Source organism: Onychostoma macrolepis, unplaced genomic scaffold (genome assembly GCF_012432095.1).
Source record: "Onychostoma macrolepis isolate SWU-2019 unplaced genomic scaffold, ASM1243209v1 Scaffold104, whole genome shotgun sequence".
NCBI classification, from domain to species: Eukaryota; Metazoa; Chordata; class Actinopteri; order Cypriniformes; family Cyprinidae; genus Onychostoma; species Onychostoma macrolepis.
The window spans coordinates 7,501-13,223 of NW_026704603.1; the positions used below are offsets into that span (position 1 = coordinate 7,501).

Sequence of the window (5,723 nt, forward strand, 5' to 3'; positions counted from 1 at the left end):
TATTATTATTATTATTATCATTGGGAAGAGGGAGAGGGAGGGGGGAGGAGGAGGGAAGGAGAAAATACTCAACACTCCAACCTATACATAAATGTGAATTTTCTTTTCTTTTTTATATATACTTTTATACTTTGTTTTGTTGTTTTGTACACAGCTATCGCTGTATGAAAACAGTTGTTTTCACAGAAAAACTGAAACATTTGGAAACATGAAGACATTGAACATGCGATTGCGACAATATATGGTTTATTTTTGTGTTTCAAGTCATCTCCAGGTAATAAATAAAAGTATATGAAAAATGTAGTGCTAATTGACATAGCATTTATTACAGTATATAAATTATTCTGTCTTATTATGTGATAAAAAAGTGTTTATAGTATATAAACAAATTATTATTATTGGTTGTTGTCCAGCAGTGTATCTGATTTCTAAGCCAATTAAAAGCTAGAAATAAGAGAATAATTTAAGTTGCCTATACACTACCAGTCAAACGTTTTTGAAATCCATATTTGATCCAAAGTACAGCAAAACAGTACAATTTTGAAATATTTTTACTATTTAAAATAACTGTTTTCTATTTGAATATATTTTAAATTGTACTTTATTGTGATTTCAAAGCTAAATGTTTAGCATCATTACTCCAGTCACACAATCCTTCAGAAATCATAATAATATTCTGATTTGCTGCTCAAAAAAACATTTATTATTACCGTATTGACCCGAATATAAGACGATGTTTTTTTCTTGGAAATGCATCTGAAAAAACGCGGTCGTCTTATATTCAGGGTCTAGACTTTGACATGTCAATAATACACCCACAACAATAGGTGGCGACAAACACACATAAAACGAGTGTGCCATGAAATATGTAATGTTAATGTGTGTTTTAAAGATCTTGAGTGAAAACAAAAGAAAAAGAAAAGCTTACAGCGGCAGAGTCGTGACTGTCATGTTAGCCTGATGGGACCAAACTTCCTCTGTAAGTGATTTTCAAACATAAGACAGTACCCAGATTTGAAGACTACAATACGATTTCACTTCTACTCTTAATAAAATTTTGGTAGGCTAATATGAGATGGATAGCCTAATTGTTATATAATTCAGATGGGCTACCTGTTATTTTTATGGTATATCAAAAAGTGTATATTTTTCAGTGTCATTGTTGGTACATTTTACCAGTATTTACCATACTTCAAAAAAAAAAAAAAAAAAAAAAAAACATTAAAATAGGAAAAATATGCAATATGAAAATAATTTAAGAAAAATGTGTTTTACAGAGGAGAGAAAAACAAGATTTGGTTTTCAAAAGCCACTTTCCAAAAGGTACATCTGGAAAAAGGGGGTCGTCTTATAATCAGGGTCGTCTTATATTCGGGTCAATACGGTATTATGATGTTGAAAACAGCAGAGCAGAAATTTTTTCAGGTTTCTTTGATGAATAGAAAGGTCAGAAAAACAGCATTTATCTGAAATAGAAATCTTTTGTAACATTATAAATGTCTTTATTATCACTTCTGATCAATTTAAACCATCCTTGCTAAATAAAAGTATTAATTTCTATAATTTATTTTCCAAAAAAAATAAAATAAATAATAATACTGACTCTAAGCTTTTGAATGGTGTAGTGTATAATGTTACAAAAGCTTTTTATTTCAGATAAATGCCTGTTTTTGTTTAATAAAAAAGGTGTGCCAGTCAGAGCGACTGAGAGATGAGAAAAGCACTACGTATTTCGTGTGTTATTGGTGTGCTCTGCTAACAATATCAGAGGTTGCGTTAGACTTTAATATTATCCGTCATTTTGACGGACAGGGTCGTAAAAAATTCCGTCATAATCTATTATTACCCGTCATTTTAATTTTCGTTTTTTAATTATAATAACCCATTTAATTGCTTTTATTTTTGTTCACGTTTTCATTTTTAATAATGAACCTAAAGGACGAGCATATTGGCTCATGCATTTATTTCTTTATGAAGAGAACAGAGACTGCGTCAGTGACAGCGGAGGACACTTAAAACAACAAAATATGCTAGTGCTGGATAAAAAATAAAATAAAACCGATTTCTCTGTTTTAATAGATTCTTATTTTTATGAACCAATATCGTTTCTTAACTCCCAATCGATGCTGTTTTCATTTGATGAATGCACAGTAACGCTAGACAATCGGCTAAACTTTGTGCGTTGTTACTTTTGATATGAAATGCAGTCTCAGGTTTCAAATTCTGTCCATTTTATTAGGAAATTCAAACAATAAATACCGTTTTGGCTTTAATGTGGCGTGATAGATCGCTGTAGACACCTCAGATCAAGCGATTCGCTTTACTATACTCACCTGTGAGTAATCAAAGACACAGCAAAAGACCTTTATTTTTGTTCTGGAGACGATCGCGCGCTCTGCTGCCTCACTGGAGCGCAGTCGCCACCAACTGGACAGGGCTGGGAATTACAGTTATAAACTACAATAGATCACCCTCAGTGTGTGTCATCTGCCAAAGTGACGGACGGCCTTCAGATTTTTCCGTCACTGCTAAAAAAATTCCGTCAATGACGGAGAATTTTCGGTTAACGTGACCTCTGATATATATATATACATATATATATATATATATATATATATATATATATATATTAACATTGCAATGGAAGGTTTATGAGGTGCGCAAGAAATTAGTTAAACACACAAGATTTCAGGATGGAAACATGACAGATGTCTTGAAATAAATCATCATAATGTCTTGATGTGTGGTTGTGACTCCAGGCCGTTCAAATTATTAGAGAAATAATGCACTCCCGAAGTGGTAATATGGCCACGACGCTGGAGTTTATTAATGGAACGGTCTTCATTCTCAAACAAATTAAGACGTTCGATTTTTATTGACTGAACGGAAGCACTTATTGCGAAGAAAACACTGTCACGGTTTCCACTGATTACGAAATATTTTTGTTTGCTGGGGTGGTACTATTATATAGGCCTATTAATAAGGAAGGGGGGCCCAAAATATAGTTTTGCCCGTGTCACCATAAGAGGTAAATCTGATCTGAATTTAGCAGCTGATGATGTGCCGCACTGAACGAACTAATCACACCGGTGTGATCGTTTATCAAATATTTAAAAATATATATTATTTGGCTATGTTTGTCTTTTGGAAGCTGCATTCAAAATCCACTTGCCTCACAATCTGAGTGGCACGGTTGAAATCACGATACGGGAGTATTTAGAGTGCAGTTAAATTAATGTCTCAGCTGCTGGCAAGATAAAATCTCTATAGCACCGATCCTGGTGTGTAGAAAAAGTAGAGCTCATACAAACACACTCTCAGCCTAAAGCTTAAACACAATCTCAGAGATCATTCATGTTCTTCACTCTCTGCAGGCTGTGTTTCTGCAGTATTGGAGAGGAAGGCTGTGCTGCTCTGATTTCAGCTCTGAGATCAAACTCCTCACACCTGACAGAACTGGATCTGAGATATAATAATCCAGGAGACTCAGGAGAGAAGCTGCGCTCTGCTCTACTGGAGGATCCACACTGTAAACTGAAGAAACTACAGTGAGTTATTGATTCAATGCTTTCATTTATTATCTTGTATTAAAGCAGATCTCAGTGTGTTTTATCTTTCTCTGTATTGTACAGTATTTGACAGGGAAACTCCACAAGCTCCAAACAAGTGAATCAAAACAACACGTCCTGAACAAGACTGTCTCCTGGACATTAATGCTGATACTGATCCAGCAGTTTCATATGTGAAGGATTTTGTTATTAATTTTCATTCAGCCTACATTTTTTTCCAGTCTCATGGGAACATTTTTTAAAATAAGTAGATTGGACATATTAACTGCACTGCAAATGTTTAGTGTGAAATTACAGTATATTCCAGGTTAATAACTGCATGACTTTCACAGTAATTTCACAGCGGGACTTCTCTTGTATCTAACTGCACTCTCAGAAATTTATTGTAAACAAACAGCATCATACTGTGTTTCTACAGTTCATATGTACGATGAAGGTTCCCAGTATTACTTGTTGGTTTTATTTATGCTGTTGAACTTGTTTTTTTGTTTTGTTTTTTTGGTTCACTTTGAGCAGTTTGTGTTGTTTATTTTGTAATGTTGGTTTATGATGTAAGTGTTGTTTTTATTTGTTGAGTGTTACTGTTGTTGTGATTTGTATGTCAAGTATTTTTGTCACATCTTTCAAAGAAGTTTCTCAGCAGGTGGTTCATTATTGTGAAAAATCCATCCACAAATATTTATGAATATGAAACAAGTTATTGGTTAATCCTTTTAAGTAATGCTAAAATAAAATCTTTGTTTATCCGAAGAATATTCATATTCTAGTTTTTCATAATTTTAACAAATGTTTTCATTTGTCACACTTCTGACATGACTAGATCAGAAATTTGAATATGAATATGCGAGGTCAAATAACCCTAACAAATACTAATCAATAATCACCATTATGGTGACTTCAAAGCAATTACAGTAGTAAACAACTAAATTTCTCACAGTTGCACAGTGAAAGACAGCTTTATAATGTGAATTCACAGTAAAACAAGAGCAGTAAATTACTGTGATGTTAGCATCATTCTGCTGTTCATTCAGTCATTTGTAAGAAAATTACCCAGCATGCATTGATTTCACATTTCTGACTACAGTAATATATTGTAAAATAATACTCTAATCCTGTAAATTCCCGGCAATTTTTTACAGTGAAGATAGATAGATAGACTTTGTATATGTTAGGATTTTGTATATTGTGATTATGTAGTTGTAATGAAATTCATGGCCATATTGAGGTCCCCCACTTAAAATTTCCAATTAATCATTTATTTATTTTTTGTTTTGTTGATTGTTTGTTTTTTGTATCTTCATGAAAATTGTTTATATTGTTAATACGTAGTAAGCATGGAAATCATGACATAACTTAGCCTTTTTTACTTAAGTGGGTTTAACGTATTTTTCTAAATACAGTACATTATAATATAAGCCTGAAGATGATAAGAAAATTCAATTTAATTCTAGAAATAGTATATGACAGTGTCATGGTATAGTTTCAGTCCTGATGCAGCCTCAAGAGGGAGTCATGAGATAAGATCACAGTTTACCAGCAGAGCGCTCGAGTCTCAAGGAGAGGGTTTGACATTAAACATACTGTAATAAATAAATGAATTATGTAAAATATGAATGATATAAAAATAGATCTCTATTTTAAAATAGATCTAACTATGTCCCCCCAGGGATTTCACAAATCTCTTAATTTTATAATAACTACTAAAAATCTCAAATCAGTAGGCCTAATATAGTACAGTGATTCCTGGCTCTTTTTAAAGGATTGAGCCACAAAACCAGCGATTTAATTTGTGCATATAGACTATATATAAAAGTATAAATAAAAATGTTGCAGATAAAATATGAACATTTATTGCTTAAATACGCACTAAAGCACATTAATAATAATATTTGCTGTAGGTTAGATTTAATAACAGCTGTTTTAGTAAACACAAACATTTAAAATAGGCCTATATGCAAAAAATAAATAAATAAAAATATTGTTTCAGAAAGGTTTTTATTCCCATTATCCACACATAAAACCCCAGTTCACGCTGATGGACTATTTGGTATTATTGTCTTATTTATCACCGCAGTTGTTCTTTCAAATAAAACCATTTGCGGGCTTGTCCTATGTCTTACTGAACTACAGTGAATTATCATCATATCATATAAT

General features: G+C 32.5%; 1 long non-coding RNA gene across 1 annotated transcript in view; it reads left to right on the forward strand.

The window, feature by feature from the left end:
• The window catches only part of LOC131535027 (uncharacterized), a 7,062-nt gene extending 1,465 nt beyond the window's left edge, over nt 1–5,597 (forward strand). The window contains exons 2-3 of the long non-coding RNA XR_009269490.1: nt 3,375–3,548; nt 3,633–5,597. This is a non-coding gene — a long non-coding RNA (uncharacterized LOC131535027). The remainder of the gene's footprint in view (nt 1–3,374; nt 3,549–3,632) is intronic.
• Nucleotides 5,598–5,723: the final 126 nt, after the last annotated feature.